The sequence below is a fragment of the Podarcis gaigeae genome (assembly GCF_964106915.1).
Source record: "Podarcis gaigeae genome assembly, chromosome: 10".
Lineage (NCBI taxonomy): Eukaryota > Metazoa > Chordata > Lepidosauria > Squamata > Lacertidae > Podarcis > Podarcis gaigeae.
In genome coordinates this window covers 63,495,581-63,513,699 of record NC_139686.1, presented here as the reverse complement: position 1 = coordinate 63,513,699, position 18,119 = coordinate 63,495,581, and the positions used below count along the sequence as shown (strand labels likewise).

The following is an 18,119-nucleotide window of genomic DNA, read 5'->3' as shown; positions in this document are numbered from 1 at the left end:
CTGAAACCCTGGAGAGCCACTGAACTGGAAAAATACTGAAATGTTAAATAGCCATATACTCAGTATAAGGCAGCTTTCTAACTCAACTTCTCCTTAAATTTACATGGAAGAATGATTGGCTAATACTAGAAGTGGCCCATACTCTAGTTGCAAGAGCTTCTCACCTTTTGAGTGTCTTCTTCTTCTTCTTCTTCTTCTTCTTTGGTGATCACTTGTAGCTGACTAAGATTGTCTTAATAGTGAGTCTGTAAGGGGCTGTGGAAGTCAATTCTGGATCCACATGTCCTTCTACAGTGGGGACATAGGTTTCCGGGCAGGAGTTGATCATGGTGAGGGTTTGCCAAACTTGCCTTCCTCTTAACTCATTTCTTCCTTTCACCCTGAGTTCATTCTTCAAAGTCCACAACACCTTTGGTAAAGGCTGTTCTCCAATTGAAGCACTCACAGGTCAGTGTTTGCCAGTTATCAGTGCTTATACTACTTTTTTTTTTTAGATTTGCCTTGAGAGCGTCTTTAAACCTCTCTTGTTGTCCATCAGTATTTTGCTTTCCATTCTTAAATTGGGAGTAGAGTAGTTGCTTTGGAAGATGGTGATCAGGCATCTGCACAACCATGATGAATCCAACCAAGTTGATGTTGAAGAATCATTGCTTCGACACTGGTGATCTTTGCTTCTTCCAGTACACTGTCATTGGTTTGCCTGTCTTCCCAAGTGTAAAATTTTCAGAGACACCATTGATGGAATCTTTCGAGGAGTTGGAGGTGGTGTTTATAAGTGGTCCATGTTTCAGTAGCTTACAGTAAAGTTGGTAGTACAATAGCTTTGTAAACAAGCATTTTGGTTTCCCTGAAAATGTCCCGGTCCTCAAACACCCTGTGCTTCAGCTGGGAGAAAGCTGCACTTGCAGAGCTCAGGCGATGCTGGATTTCGGCATTGATGTCGGCCCTCATGGAAAAATAACTGCCCAGGTAGGAAAAGTGATCAACACTTTCCAACATTACACCATTAAGTTGGATTTGTAGCTTGGCGGAGGGGTTGTTTTGTGCTTATGATTAATTAGTGGGTTGTAATATTAATCATTAACCCTGTACCTGAACTGATTTGGGATCCAGGAAGGGTCAGCCTGATCAAAGGGTCATGGATCAAGGCCACGGGGTGGATTGGGGGCACTGTGCCCAGCACTAATTTACAGCAACCTTCTGGTGACTTCTTGTCAAAGCCTACCATATATAGTGGTGCCTCGCAAGACGAAAATAATTCATTCCGCGAGTCTCTTCGTCTAGCGGTTTTTTCATCTTGCGAAGCACGGCCATTAGCGGCTTAGCGGATTAGCGCTACAGTGGTGCCCCGCAAGACGAAAAACTCGCTAGACGAAAGAGTTTTCCGTTTTTGAGGTGCTTCACAAGACGAATTTCCCTATGGGCTTACTTCGCAAGACGAAAACGTCTTGCGAGTTCTTGCAAGTTTTTTCCCCTTCCCCCCCCTTTTTCTAAGCCGCTAATAGCCACTAAGCCGCTAATAGCACTAATCCGCTAAGCCGGTAATGGCCGTGCTTCGCAAGACGAAAAAAACGCTAGATGAAGAGACTCACGGAACGAATTATTTTCGTCTTGCAAGGCACCACTGTATTAGCGGCTTAGCAGCTTAGCGGCTATTAGCGGCTTAGCGGCTTAGAAAAAGGGGGGGAGGGAAAAAACTCGCAAGAACTCGCAAGACGTTTTCGTCTTGTGAAGCAAACCCATAGGGAAATTCGTCTTGCGAAGCACCTCAAAAACGGAAAACTCTTTTGTCTAGCAAGTTTTTCGTCTTGCAAAAAAAAATTCGTCTTGCGGGGCACCACTGTAGTTTTATCCTAAATTATCCCATTTCAAGCCACACATTCACCAGCTATTCTCTGTGAATAGTATTCATTCAACAAACCATTTGAACGCCACCTTAAAGAGAACCCTAGGAAGCTGTCTTATACCAAGTCAGACCCTTAGATCTATCTAGCTCAGTTTGTCTACACTGATGGGCAATGGTTCTCCATGGTTTCAGATAGGGGTCTTTTCCAACTGAACCTGGAGATGCCAGAGATTGCACCTGTGACCACCTGCATTCAAAGTAGATATCCAGTCCCTGAAATACTACTCTTCCCAGGGACTTCAGGAAAAAAGCTGAACTTCTTCATAAGTGTAGCTATGATTACTTTGACAAAAGAATGACTGAATTATGTGAATCCATATGAATAATAAAATCCAATTGGGGCTGGTGATGGAATATTATACAAACCAGAAGAAGAAGAGGAGGAGGAGGAGGAGGAGGAGGAGAAGGAAGAGTTTGGATTTGATATCCTGCTTTATTACTACCCAAAGGAGTATCAAAGCGGCTAACATTCTCCTTTCCCTTCCTCCCCCACAACAAACACTCTGTGAGGTAAGTGGGGCTGAGAGACTTCAGAGAAGTGTGACTAGCCCAAGGTCACCCAGCAGCTGCATGTGGAGGAGCAGAGACGCGAACCCGGTTCACCAGATTACAAGTCTGCCACTCTTAACCACTACACCACAGTGGCGAACCTTCCTTCCTTCTTTGCTTCCTTCCTTCCACTATAAATATAAGCAGGTCTAGCAATGAATGCCATTTTTTTAATTAAAAAAAATCCAGCTGATCCACTCTAACACTCTTTGATCCTTGAGACCATTTGGACTAAAATGCCTTTTCTGTGTTTGAACACAGGTCATCAGAATTTGTCCTTACACAATTTGGAAATAAGATTATCTAGAACACTTTTGTCTACAGTTGGCAGAGAAATGAGGCCTTTTGCAAAGCAATTAGTGATCCATAATATTAGCACCATCTGAAACTAACATGGAAACAATTATTTTTTAGAGTGTAGTTTCCATGGTTATTATCATTGATGATAGTAATTACACCATGGTGTTTAGAACATGGCCTCTGAGGCAACGCATAGCCCATTTGGCAAACTATTGAGACACCCTTTTTCAGACAAAAGCCTAAAATGCCAGACACTAACCTTACTAGTGCTTCAAGAACCCACTTTAATATTAAACACTCAGCATTGTGGAAATATAAGCAAGTAATTGCCTGCTCCAGTGGATGACTTCTCCCTCCTTCCATGGCCAATTTTCTCCCCCACCCCATGCAGAACATCTCCACTTCTCTTTGCCTTCCAAATCTTCTTGGTCAACGTAACAAACAAAACTCCAAAAAGAGCAAATGCACTCGCTCCCAACTGCATCTGTACAGATTGACTTCTTTTGCATGATTTAATCCTGTTGCAAAAATACGTATTTTCTGCTCATGGCCCTTAGCGGTTCATATCTCCCAACACAGATAAAGAACAAACAAGCCAGTGTAGCCCACAGTGAACAGTTTTCTGTATATGGACTAAGCATTATTGTAAAGCATAGCCTTTTCAAGGAATCTCTTCTCATTCCAGAAAAAGCCTTATTTACATCAAAGTCACTAACCTGATAATATTGGACAGCGGATGGAGTCTGAAGTGTATGAATAATAGTTGTGGACACTGGGATTATATAGACAGGGATAAACAGAAGTGCCTGGATCTGCTTTGAATTTTATTTTATTTTTTGCCCATGACAAAATGTAATTCTATTCCAGAGTGGTTGATGGAATCTGGAGTGGTCCTTACTGTAACAGAGTCCCCCAACTCACATGTTTGTGGATCTCAAATGTGGCAATGCAGCACTGATGCAGAGAATACTGTCTCTGATGGATAGATGAATCCTGTTGTATACTTCCTCCAAAGTTATCTTCCCCTCTGTCTTTTCTTTTATTTGTATGGTGATTTAACATTTCCTTAGAAATTAGAAGTATGTTCCTTAGAGTTGAACATACCTTATCATTGAGATGAGGCTGGCATTGGTGTATTTCTATTAAATAATTCTCTGGTGTCCTGCGGTTTTCTCATGGTTTCTGATCTAAAAAAGCACAGGAGAGAAATTACATCATTGCATCTTTTCTGTGGTCCAGGAAGCTTGGAGTTTGGATGTGGGAGAACTTCAGTTCAGTCCACATAGAAAGGTGAACCTACCCAATTTCACACTTTTTGAAACACTGCCTGAACCAAACAGCCATCATTTGCAATTCACACCTCTCTGAATTTTGCAATGTCCTTCCCCAGTCAAGCACTGTGTACAAAAATACATATATTATGGTAAAGTGTGCATAAATATTAATGAAAATAATGAACAAATAGAAATCAGATTGCATTCCCAGTCTTTGTCTTCAGCCGTTCCCCCATATATTCATGAAATATATTTTCAACCACAGCTTAGACACACACTATATTATTGGCTACATCCAATATCCTGAAGCAAAGTTCTTAACCTGAATCACTATTTCTGGCTTAGTGGAGTGTGTAACCTGAAGCGTATGTAACCTGAAGCGTATGTAACCTGAGGTACCACTGTAATCAGTTTTGATTTATTCCAGTTTATATGTTTTTGACCATGTTGCCACCACATATACAGCTACTGGCTGTTCTTATCTGTCCTGGGTTCTTTGCTGCAACATGCCATAACCAATAATTTTAATAAACGGCTGTTTAAATAATTATAAAGCTCCACTTCTTTCCCCTGGCCTCTTCTTCATCTGCAAGGTCCTTTCTCCTATCAACAATTCCTAATACAGTTGTCATTTCTTATACACCAGCTTCAGATTCATTGCTGTCTTGGATTACACTTTCCCCTTTTCTATTATATTCAGTTTCTGTCTTTAAATTTTGTTTTCACAAACTCATTTTCCCACCAAGCTTTTCCCTTCTCTGCCACTTCTTGACTTTCATTTCACTTGCCTGGATCATCCTCTCAAAATATCACATTATAACAGCAACATGTGTAGACATCTGTGCCTACTAAGCATTTAGATTTCATCTTTCTTCCTGTTCATCTTCCTTTGCTTCCTCCAAGCTTCTGGCCTGATTTTTAGATCCGGAACAGGAATCCATTGTTTTCTGTCTTGTGGTACTGTTATCTACCCTTGACTCTATGGGAGAGGGAAGCCAAACTCTAAATGAATGAAAAATGCAGAGCGCTTCTTATGATAATCATTGCTTAACAGAATGCAGAGGAAAAGGAAAGTCTAAAGCAATATATAGGGAGAAAACAGTCAATTACCAAACAAAGCAACCAAACTCACCGAGCACTAGTTAAATGTTTTCTGAATGATATGGAACAAAATCAACAGAGGAGCAAACATGCAAAACTATAGACATATTCAGAACAGATGTCAAGAAACACATTTTATGTTTGGCATATTTCCTCAAGTTTGGATTAATCTCTGGAACCAGATGGTATTTATCTGTAGCAGGAGACCATCTCCCCACAGAAATGCAAACATCAGCAAAAAGCAAAACAAAACAAAATCCACCTCTCCTCCTAAAGCTAACCCTTCCACCCCACAAAACTAATATAGGAAACATAGGTTTCTGGAAGATAGAACCCAATGACAATGGTCACATGCAATATATCAATAAGCATTATTCTGTTTCATCTTCAAACGTGCTGATTCACAGAGATTTTATTTTATTTTTGCCAGTGAGCTGTAGATTTCTTTCAAACAGAAGAAAGTGAAAAGTAACTTTCTTGTAGACCAAAATTCACAGAACTATTTTGATGGCATCAAAGATTTGCATACAAGGACTGATGCAATATTAATGCATCTTCTTAGTCACGTGCAGTCACCAGGAATAATTTCTTTATAAATTTCAATGTCGTGGTCCTAAGCAATATATTTACATCAGTGAATCAGCATCAGTAGTTGATGAATCCCATGGGGCACCAGAGATTCTTCTCTATTATCTTGTTCTCCTTGCTTTCAACTGTCCTCTTAGGTTCACATGTTTTCCCACATGCATTTTTGCTTTTGAATTGTGGTGCTGCAGGAGACTCTTGAGAGTCCCACGGACTGCAAAAAGATCAAACCTATCCATTCTGAAGGAAATAAACCCTGAGTGCTCACTGGAAGGACAGATTCTGAAGCTGAGGCTCAAATACTTTGGCCACCTCATGAGAAGAGAAGACTCTCTGGGAAAAACTTTGGTGTTGGGTAAGATTGAAGGCAAAAGGAGAAGGGGACAACAATGGACGAGATGGTTGGACAGTGTTATAGAAGCGACCAACATGAAATTGATGAAACTCCAGGAGGCAGTGGAAGGTGAGCTCTGGTCCATGGGGTCATGAAGAGTTGGACACGACTACTCGACTAAACAACAACAATGTATCATGGATTTGGGATGCCGCTATGGGGATACACTTCCTCATGATCATCTTCTACATGACCTGGAGCACGGGCAACCAATGTGATGCCTTCTAGAAGTTGCTACAGTTCCTGTCATCTTTAACCAATGGCTGTGCTGGCTGGGTCTGATGAGAGTTGAAATTCAGCATTGACATCTGGAGGGTGTACTGCTACCTACCTCTGACATGGAGCTTTTATCAAACCATAGTGATGTGGGAAACAAGGAAGTATACTGCAGGGTTTTCTGAATCCTTGAGCCATGCGAGTCCATTGTAACAGGAGTCAATATATCTGTTTTTAATTTGTGCTTAACTAAATGGTTCGCTAGGATGGGGGTGGTGCTGTGGTCTAAATCACAGCGCCTAGGGCTTGCCGATCAGAAGGTCAGTGGTTTGAATCCCCATGACAGGGCAAGCTCCCATTGCTCAGTCCCAGCTCCTGCCAACCTAGCAGTTTGAAAGCATGCCAAAAAAGTGCAAGTAGATAAATAGATACCGCTCCGGTGGGAAAGTAAACGGTGTTTTGTGTGCTGCTCTGGTTTTGCCAGAAGTGGCTTTGTCATGCTGGCCACATGACCTGGAAAAACTGTCTGCAGAGAGTTTTCCATCAGCCTATAAAGTGAGATGAGGGCTACAACCCCAGACTCATTTGTGAATGGACTTACCTGTCAGGGGTCCCTTTACCTTTACTTTAAATGGTTCTCTAAACTGTTATGGCTTGTTTTCAAATCAAAACTTTCTGCATAACTGGGAGAAATTCCAACCAGTAAAGCTTTCGCCTACCTGGAGGAGCAATCAGTGGCGTAGCGTGGGGGGTGCAGGGGGGGGGCTGGCCGCACCGGGTGCAACATCTGGGGGTTAGGGGGCGCAAATCCATGGGTTAGGGGGCGCAAATCCACGGGTTAGGGGGCACAAATTACTTGCCTTGCCCCGGGTGCTGACAACCCACGCTACGCCACTGGGAGCAATGGTGGGGGGAAGGTTCCCCTTCAGATCTTCTGCATGCCATGCAAAATGTGTTGCAGAAGGCATATGAGTCTTTCTTTCCCTCTCCCCCCACAGCCCAAAAATGTGGAAAGCCTAATTTTAAAGTGGTGAAGCAGCATGGCTCATTTGAAGGGTTTCCTGGCACCCAATGAAGAAATTTTTATTTGTTCTGTTTGTTTGTGAAACCTTTGCCAGTTATGCAGCTATCAGAGACACATGGAGAATGGTAACTGTAGGTTTGAATAATGTTGTTGTTTAGTCGTTTAGTCATGTCCGACTCTTCATGACCCCATGGACCAGAGCATGCCAGGCACTTCTGTCTTCCACTGCCTCCTGCAGTTTGGTCAAACTCATGTGGGTAGCTTCGAGAACACTATCCAACCATCTCGTCCTCTGTCGTCCCTTCTCCTTGTGCCCTCCATCTTCCCTAACATCAGGGTCTTTTCCAGGGAGTCTTTTCTTCTCATGAGGTGGCCAAAGTATTGGAGCCTCAGCTTCAGGATCTGTCCTTCCAGTGAGCACTCAGGGCTGATTTCCTTAAGAATGGAGAGGTTTGTTCTTCTTGCAGTCCATGGGACTCTCAAGAGTCTCCTCCAGCACCATAATTCAAAAGCATCAATTCTTCGGCAATCAGCCTTCTTTATGGTCCAGCTCTCACTTCCATACATCACTACTGGGAAAACCATAGCTTTTACTATACGGACCTTTGTTGGCAAGGTGACGATTATTATTCAAGGTTTGAATAATAACATACTTCATTAATACTTCAATGGCAACATACTGGCCATGCACACACTTCTGATTTTGTTTCATGCAGGATTACAAATGGATGAAGTCACTAGGCTTTGCTGTGGAAGTATTTTAGTGAAGTTGCCCACCTTCTTGAATCCACCAAGACTTGATTCCCAAAATTTGATGGATTTTGAAGAAGTCAATTGCTGCATCTAAAACAGATGCTAGAATCACCACTACAACTTGCTTTACACATATAGAAGCTTTTGTGTGGTCAAGCAGTGTCGTGGTGCAATGTCAAGAAAGCCAACATACCTGTCTGGCTGTTTTAAATCCAAGAGCTTTGAAGCTGGCAGGTCTCACTATTCTCCAAGCTAATCGTATTCTTAATTGTTTGTCGGAATTGGAAAATGCACGGCAATTTGTATGGGTGAAAGCTCTCAGACAAATGATGAGATAATTACTTGAATATGCATTGATTGTGCAATTGGCCGGATGATTTTCTATCAGAAAGTGTTTGGGTTGAAAGGGAATAAAGGATTGCAGTACCTTAAAGAGATCCTGCTTGCAAATGAGTGATCCAGGCATGCAGGACTATTAGCCCCAGACCAAGCCTTAGTATGGCATGGATATCATTGCTGTTGCCACCACTGTTTGTACTGAGATAAGAAGAGGAAAGTTTGCATTTGTGGGAATAGCCATCATCTGTCTGTTCCAATGCACCAGGACTTGGTGCAAGCCTAGCAAGGATAAATTTGGCACCGTGTAGACCTTTTTCATATAATTATAGAGTGGGAAGGTATTCTGAGGGTCATCCTGCAATGAAATAATATCAACTAAAGTATCCATGATAGGTGGCCATCCAACCTCTGCTTAAAAACCTCCAGTGGAGGAGAATCAACCACTTGATTCTGTTCCACTGTCAAACAGCTCTTTCCACCAGAAAGTTCTTCCTGATGTTTAGTTGGAAATTTCATTCTCGTTACTTGAATCCATTAGCTTGGTCTTGCTCCCTGGAGCTTGAGAAACAAGCTTCATATTGCATGTGACAGCCATTGAGATGTTTGAATTTGGCTATCATATGTCTAAGCAGTGGGGTCAACTATAGGGGTGGAAGAGGCTTCAGCCCTCTCAATATTTCTGGGCAGTGCCACAAATATTGAGGGGGCCACCATCCCCCACTGCCTCCGGGTGAGCACTGGCTCACAGGGTGGAGGCAATGAAGGTGATTTTTGTCCTCCGCGCCCCCCACCCGCAGGCAAGTGCTGATGGGACAGGCGAGGCAGAACGGGCAACGAGTGGGGGTGGGACAGGTCAGGTGATGCCAGGCCCCCACAATGTGGGGAGCAAGTTGGCACCCTTGCCTCTCAGTCTACTCTTTTCCAGGCAGCTTCACAACAGACGCCAATAATTTCTCCCAGGAGCCATCTCAGATGACAATGTATTCCACAATTTGGCTGCTGGATGCTATGTAATGTTATATATTTTCTGGAATCAAGAGCAGTTTTGCATCCACATGAAGATCTTTACAAAGCAGATATTTATATCAACGTATATCAAACTTCCAGCTTTAAACAAACAAAGGTTGTTGTTGTTGTCAACCAGAGCCAGGGCCTTTTCAACACTGGCTACAGCCTGGTGGAACACTCTGCCTCATGAGACCAGGGCCCTGCAGGATCTGCTTTCTTTCCGCAGGGCCTGTAAGACAGAGTTGTTCCACCTGGCCTTTGGCTTGGAGTCAATTTGATTCCCCCCCCCCCCTTTCTTTTTTCCTTTCTCCTCCTGTGATGAGGCTGCATTTTAATGTTTCAATGTATTAATGTATTTTAATCTTGTTTTTAAGTTGTATTCATTCAACTTGTTTGTGTTATTGCTTGTTAGCCGCCCTGAGCCCGGCCTTGGCTGGGGAGGGGGGGGGTATAAATAAAATTTATCATTATTATTGTTTTTAAAAAACACCTCCCTTCATCCATCATTGTAGTCAGATCTTCATGTGACTAATATCTCTGCAACCTGCAATGCCCTTTCTCGTACATTTGGAAGACCACACCCCCATTATTGTGGATAGACAAGAAGGAGGGAATTGGTTTGTTTCTCTTAATTTTATGCTATATTTCTCCAGCCAAGAAAATATGTAGGGATTTTTGTGTGAAGACTTCCACCAAAGAATCCTGAGAATTGTAGTTTGCTAAGGGTGCTGGGGATTGTAGCTCTGTTTCCAAGATTCTTCAAGGAAAGTCATGTACAGTTTCCAGGATTCTTTGAGTCATGTGTTTTAAATGCACATAAAAGCTAAAAATAAAAGGTAAAGGACACCTGGATGGTTTAGTCCAGTCACAGGCGACTATGGGGTTGCGGGGCTCATCTCGCTTTCAGGCCGAGGGAGCCAGTGTTTGTCCACAGACAGCTTTCCAGGTCATGAGGCCAGCATGACTAAACCGCTTCTGGCACAACTGGACACCGTGACAAAAACCAGAGCGCACAGAAATGCCATTTACCTTCCCGCCACAGCAGTACCTAGTTATCTACTTGCACTGGTGTGCTTTTGAACTGCTAGGTTGGCAGGAGCTGGGACAGAGCTCACCCCATCATGGGTATTCGAACCACCAACCTTCTGATCAGCATGCCCAAGAAACTCAGTGGTTTAGACCACAGTGCCACCGGCATTTTTAATAAAATGTACAGTGTGAGTGTGGCCTACAATCCTTCCTTCCTTCCTTCCTTCCTTCCTTCCTTCCATCCTTCCTTCCACCAGCCAACTGTGAGAGGGGAAAATGAAAGGTCTGAGTTCTGGAGCAAAAATAATTGTTCTGCTTGGGTATTCATGCCCCACAGTCAACAGCCACAATCCACCATGGATATCTGATGTTTAAGCCACAGATGGAAGTTGCACAAAACCAAGAAGGGTTTGCACAGGGGACTTTTGCCTTGCCTTGCAATAAAGGGAAATGCAAAAGGAGATCCCTTACCAGTTCTTAACAAAATGCTTCAAAGACTGAGGGCACTGTGAGCATCATGTGTTTTGATGTATGAAAACACTGGGATTTTCTGTGTAAATTTTTGCATCTCATTGGGACTTTGCCCACAGTGACATTTTCCTGTGCGAAATCTGGCATTTTTTAAAATAAAAAAATCCCTCCATATATAATGGCAAGATCAAAGCTAGAGCAATCAGTATATTCTGATCTGATATCACAAAGGAAAATGTTGTGATATAGCACCATCTGCAGGTGCAGAACAATACCATGTTTGCCCAAAGCATCGCTTGAAATATTTATGCTTCCCTACTTTTCCTTCCCTGAAGCAGGAATAGGGCATGCATTTTGCATGGATTTGATACACTGGAGACATAATTGCAATAGCATTATATAACTATAGAATCTGAGCTATTAGCTTATTTATAGTTACACGGCACAGAAGCGATGTGAAACAAAAGGGATTTTAGGTTAAGCAATAATGTGGCTGCAAAGCTATCTGTAGTAGTTAAAATGTGCTAGTTGTACAATTTGTACGCACAATAGGATTTACTTTAGATGGTGCACCTTTCTGGAAAAAAACAGAATGTTCAGTATTAAAAAATCAATAAGAAAACATGCACCCTGTATTATATAAGGAAATGCCTTGGTAAACCTTTGCAAGGGCACTTGGGTTTGGTGCAGAGAACTGACTGCGCCAGTTGGCAGATTTTGGCATCCATAGCCATGGTAAATCCAGGGTGCTACAGGTCTTCAGTGTCCTTGTAAGGAGGCAACTGGAGTGAGATGCAATGAGGCAGAGTCCTTTTCTAGGCTCTAAGCCACACTTAGTTTGTCCAGCTAAGGAATCAGGAGATTGCTAGGAATGGAAGATAGGATTGCATCAGCATAGTAATGCAGGATAATGCAGCTGTGCAGGATAATGCATGAAAACTCTTGGATAAGTCAGGTGAAGCAAATTTGCTGATATGGATAGGTGTCCTAGGCAGGTATTCGGCTTGAGAACTACTTGATATGCACGGAATGTGCAATAAGCCAGCTGCATATAATGGTTTCGATCTGCAAGACAAACAAAGGACTTTTGCTTATTTATTTATAAAACTCATATATGCTTAATTGCTGAAAGCTCTAAACAGTTTACATGGTATTTAAAACATACATTAATATTACCCGTAAATGTTAGATGATAAACACAAAAACCCAAGTGTACATGAATCTGTACTTTAAAAATATATATTATATATAAAAAGTAAATTCCATATCAAAATGTATGTCAACTTTGCATATCTGGATAGGGTTTCCAAAATAAAAAGGGTGACAGCTGTTGCCAAAAAATTACCATGATACTCTTTATGCGAAAAAAATGTCTCAAACATGCACTATATATATGGGAAAATAGAAGTATATTTGAGAAGTGAAATAAAGACTCAGATTTCACACATTCCCACCAGTGGAGAAGGTGTCAGCACATTTTTGAGGTGCTATAAATATAGGGATCCCTTCTAGTTAGTTGAGAGGTTGGGATGACACATTAGAGCTGCAACCCTGTACAGACTCCCTTGAAAGTAAGTTCCATTGAAATCAATAGGACTTACTTCTGAGTAGACACAGAACAATAGAATCAGAGAGTTGGAAGGGACCACAATGATAATCTAGTCCAACCCTGTGCAATGCAGGAACCTCAGCTAAAGCATCCATGACAGATGGCCATCCAACTTCTGTCCACCACCTCTTGAGGGAGTCTGTTCCACTGCTGAACAGCTCTTTCCCCTGAATGTTTAGTCAGAATCTCCTTTCTTGCAACTTGAAGCCATTGGTTCGAGTCCTACCCTCCAGAGCAGGAGAAAACAAGCATGCTCCCTCCTCCACGGACAACCCTTAAGATATCTGAAGATAGCTATCATCTCTCAGTCTCCTCCCAGTTTCTTCAAGCGCTCCTCAAAAGGCTTGGTTTCCAGACCCTTGATCATCTTGGTTGCCGTCCTCTGCACACCTTCCAGCTTGTCAACGTCCTTCTTAAATTGTGGTGCCCAGAATTGGTCACAGTATTCCAAGTGTGGTCTGACTAAGGCAGGACAGATTGGCACTATTACTTCCTTTGGTCTGGACACTACACTTCTGTTGATGCAGTGTAGGATAGCATTAGCATTTTTTGCTGTGTATCACACTGTTGACTCATGTTATCATGTGGTCCACCAAGACCCCTAGATCCTTTCTGCATGTACTGCTAGTAAGCCAGGTGTCCCCCATCCTATATTTGTGCATTTGGTCCTTCCTAAGTGCAGAACATTTGTCCCTATTGAAATTCATTTTGTTAGCTTGCACCCAGTTCTCCAATCGGTTAAGGTCATTTTGAATTCTGATTCCGCCTTCTGTGGCATTAGCCACCCCTCCCAGTTTGGTGTCATCTTCAAATTTGATGAACATCCCCTCAATTCTTTCATCCAAGTCATTTGTAAAGACATTGAACAACAATCACTTCCTCCCAAGTTTCTGAGCGCTTCCACTTCAATCAGTTCCTTCCTATTGGTGAGGACCAGGTCCAAAATAGATGATCCCCTTGTTGGTTCTTCCACCTTCTGGGAAATTAAATTGTCAGTGATGCAATGGAGGAAAGTCTTTGTCCACTGCATGGAGAGCTGTAGCAGTCATGGATTTCCTAAAGGGCATGCAAGCGCTGGTGAAGATAAGAAAACAACTACAGCACACTTACAATGAAAATTAACATCCTACAATAGAGGGTCTTAGGTAGGGCATTGGGAACCCACCTTCCTAAGAAATATATCTAGTCCTCTTCAAACTCTTTCATAATTTCATTTGAATTTCCTTGGAAAAAATTGCTCCAAGTAGACACTGCCAGATCCATTGTACGATTCCACTTGTTTGCACAATTTGATGGCAACTCTAATATGAGCCATCCATTGTAGATGACGGGATAATACAGAAGGTGATCACTTGCGGCTTTCTCTAGTTCTCCGATGTCTGCATAATGCTGAATGCATATGGGTTGGACACAATTCTTGTTGATATGTTTACTATCATCTCAGTGGTTAGCAAACAGCTTTGCGATGCCTTAGCCCCGAGAGATATTTTGATGTAAGCATCTCTGCAGATCTGCATTCAAACACTTTACTTGCACTGACATCTTAACACCATTTTCTGATTTAAGATGACAACACTGGGGGAAAAGCCCTTTCTGACAGTAATTAAATCAATTAAATCAAACAGTTTTGAACCCAGCATTGACAATAACCTTAGCTGGACCTGAAAGGTTGGGAACAGCAAACCAGGTTAAGTGTTTGGAGGAAGAGGGGGGTAGGGTTAAGTTGAATGGTGAATAAGATTTTTATTCATGTGAACATCAGATCCATGTTTAATACCAGTCTCATAGAGTTGTAAGATTTTCAGAAATATCTGTGTATTATTGTTGAAAAGCTAAGACCTCCATCCTCTGCACACACTTGCCACTTGCACACACTTTTCCATTGAAATCTATCACTTGAGGCTGTATCCAAAATTGTGAAAATGAAATTCTGATCACAAAATGTGACTCCCCTATCTCTCCTCCATCTGCATGTTCCCAAAATCTGCTGCAGAGGGTCCCCAACCCTTTTGACCAGGTTTAAAAGATGGGGGGTGCAGACGAGAGAAGAGAGAGATATGTTGTGCACAAGGAAATCTGTTGTGAGAGTGGCACAGGATCATTGGATAGAACCCTTGATTGATTGATTGATTGATTGATTGATTAAACTAGTATTTAAATATTTACCTCTGGATCCAACCAATCCTCTGTTTTCCAACGTAATCCATTCTGGAAGACCGTTCAAGTTCTGAAACGAAACCAAAGACTCAATATGGAAGCCTCAAAACGGAAGATTCAATACGGAAGACTGCTCAGAAGTTTGACTTCCGAGGCGTGTTTGAAAATGGAAGCATTTACTTCTGGGTTTACGGCGTTCAAGTTCAGAAACGTTTGTCAATGGAAACATTCGAAAACCAAGGTACCATTGTAATTAGAAGCATTGAAAAACAATATAGTATAAAAAGCTAACATGAAATGAAAAAGAAATCAACAATACATTGAAATGTAATTCAACCAGTATAAAAACCGTATCCAGAAGCACAGTGATAAAACATTGATAAAATCAACAAATGATCAATAAAACAGCTACAAAACCTCAATAAATCATAACCAAGTAAAGTATATCAAAAGTCATTTGGAAAAGGTGGGTTTTCAAAGCCCTTTCAAATACTGAAAATGAGTGGCCCAACCTTTGAAGGGAGTTCTATATAAGGCAGGAACTGTTTCTGAGTTGTTGTTGTAGTAGAACTCAGGAAGATTTCAGAGTAAAGATCAGGCTGTAAGTTAGCTTTGAATCAACTGTTATTGTTTTCCTTGGAACTAAAATGTGCTTTTAATTCAGGTATACATGGCTCTGTTGTCTTTAAATGATAACAATAAACCCTGAAGATAATCCAGGGAGCGTTCTCATTAGTTCAAACACCTGTACATGATAGAACAGAGGAGTACAGCATGCGAAGACAAGATTATTATCAGTCACAGTTTAATTAGCACCCCTGAGACTTGGACATGAAAGGTCTCAGGTCTCTTGAAAACTCATAACTTATGTAAGAAATCATTTTTAAACACTGGGCATATGTCAGACTCTTTGGGAAGATATGAAATGCCAGCTTTCTTTTGAACGCATTATAATACTTTCGTGATCAACGATAACAGAGGCACTCTTTGTTCCACCCAAGTCCGCATATGGTATTAATATCAGTACAGTGGTACCTTGGTTTTCAAATGCCTTGGTACTCAAACAACTTGGAACCCAAACACTGCAAACCCGGAAGTGTTCCGGTTTGCTAACTGTTTTCGGAAGCCGAATGTGCTCCGTTTTGAGTGTTACACTTCCAATTTGAGTGGCACACTTCCATTCTGAGAGTTACACAGAGGTCTCTCTGTTTTTGCTATTTATTTTGTGTTTTTGCTTCTGCAGCTCTTTTTGTTTTGTTTTTGTGACTGTGTGAAACCCAGTTCAGCTACCAACTGATTGATTGTACGACTGCAGTACATTGCTTATTGCTTTCATTTTATGGATCAATGGTCTCATTAGATAGTAAAATTCATGTTGAATTGCTGTTTTAAGGGTTGTTTTTAAAAGTCTAGAATGGATTGATCCATTTTGCATTACTTTCTATGGGAAAGCATGCCTTGGTTTTGGAACACTTTGGTTTTGGAACACACTTCCAGAATGGATTACGTTTGAGAACCAAGGTACCACTGTAATACAAGTCTTAATGGGCCCATAAATGATTGTCTCTGAGCATGAGGATCAGGCCAGATCGAAGACATGGTGTAGTATATGCTTCATTGTCTTTTATTGTCCTTTATGTTAGTGCTATGTCTTCACATGTTGCGCTTATTGAAGTTGTTCCATGCACATGTTGATTTAGTTGGGTACTGACTGGACACAGCTACAAATGCTGAGACTGTTGAACAGACTCTTGGGCTGGGGTGTTGTTTGGGTTTCTTTGTTTGGGGTGGGTGTTTTGCTGTTGGTTTCTTGTATATTTCTCTTTGAACTTGTGATTCATGTGGAAATTGGTTGTGCATTTTTTTAAAGTTTTATTTATTGTTCATGACTACTTTTGTCCTGTTATAATTATGGATATATATTTTTATCCTTTTGTTAGCTGCCTTATGCGTGGTTTGAACTGTGGAAAGGTGGCATACAAATAAAATTATGTATGTACCGTATTTTTTGCTCTATAGGACACACTTTTTCCCCTCCAAAAATTAAGGGGAAATGTGTGTGCATCCTATAGAGCGAATGCAGGCTGCGCGGCTAAGCCCAAAGCCAGAACAGGGAGATGGAGCGCTGCGCAGCGCTCCATCTCCCTGTTCTAGCTTGGGGTTAGCTGCGCAAAGCCTCCGCAGGGCAGCAGGGTGCCTTCACCCCGCTGCCCTGCGGAGGCAACAAAGGCTGTCCCCACAGCCAGAACAGTGAGACGGAGTGCTCCATCTCGCTGTTCTAGCTTGCAGACGGCTGCGCAAAGCCTCTGCAGGGCAGCGGGGTGCCTTCACCCCGCTGCCCTGCGGAGGCTACGAAGGCTGTACAAAGGTGGGGGGAAGGCTGCAACGCTTCCCCCCACCGCCAGCACCACAAGCTCGGGGGGCAACTGGAAGGCAGCGTTTTGAGGCTGGCGGTGGGGGAAAGCAGCGCGTCCCCCCACCAGCCCCAAAGAGCAGGTCAAAAGGAAACCAAAGCCTCCGGAGCCCAGTGGGAACTCCCGCTGGCCTCCAGAGGCTTCGGGTGAATGCACCTTGAATGCACAGAATGCACCTTGTTTTAGAGGGGGAGAACAAAAAGAAAAAAATTCCTGTTCTCCCCCTCCTATGGTCCGGTGCATCCTATAGAGCGAAAAATACGGTAATTGTTCTAACTCACACTCCAGCCTTAGGGTGAACAGTAGGAAGAGGAGAGTTATCATGATAATGTTAATAATAACGTTATTCACAAAGAAATATTTATGATGTAGAGGGTAAGATTATTGTCTTAGCATGCTTCACTTTCTTTCCAAATTTCTGATGCAGATGTTGTCCATATAGCCCATTTCCCCAAATTATGAGAAACATTTCAGCTGGTTAAATAGTCTGCAAAACAGTATAAATTTATGAGAGGTTCATTGAGAATGCTGACTTTAGTGACTGTTCCTCACAGATGCCCTTTATGTCTAAATAAAATAATCCAATATTAAAATGTTGATCAACTGCATGGCATATTCTGGATGGAAAAACAGATAAAGATGATGTGAATTAAAGTTTGCAACAACGACAACAAAAATGCTCCAAATATAATTATTATTACACATTGGAAACTATTAGGAGGTAACCACATTTGTTTTTAATGAGAAAATGAGACTTGAGTGTGTGTCCTTTTAAAAAGTATTTTCTGTCGTTGGATTACTGGGCTAATCCTTTAAGATAATAATAGTCGTTTGCCTACCTGTCCACTAATTCTGTCATGTTGCTGCATACAGAATAGTATTACTGATTCCACAAAGAACTACACTGATTTTTCTGTAATATGTATTTTGTTAAAAAGAAAGAAGAAGAAGCAAAAAAACCCAAGAAACAAAAACCCACCGGCTTTTAAA

The 18,119-nt window shown here is 41.9% G+C and overlaps 1 long non-coding RNA gene across 1 annotated transcript in view; it reads left to right on the top strand.

Moving 5' to 3' along the window:
• Window positions 1-9,366: 9,366 nt before the first annotated feature.
• LOC310826613 overlaps window positions 9,367-18,119 on the top strand; it is a 25,336-nt gene continuing 16,583 nt past the window's right edge. Inside the window, exon 1 of the long non-coding RNA XR_014555890.1 lies at window positions 9,367-9,451. This is a non-coding gene — a long non-coding RNA (uncharacterized lncRNA). The remainder of the gene's footprint in view (window positions 9,452-18,119) is intronic.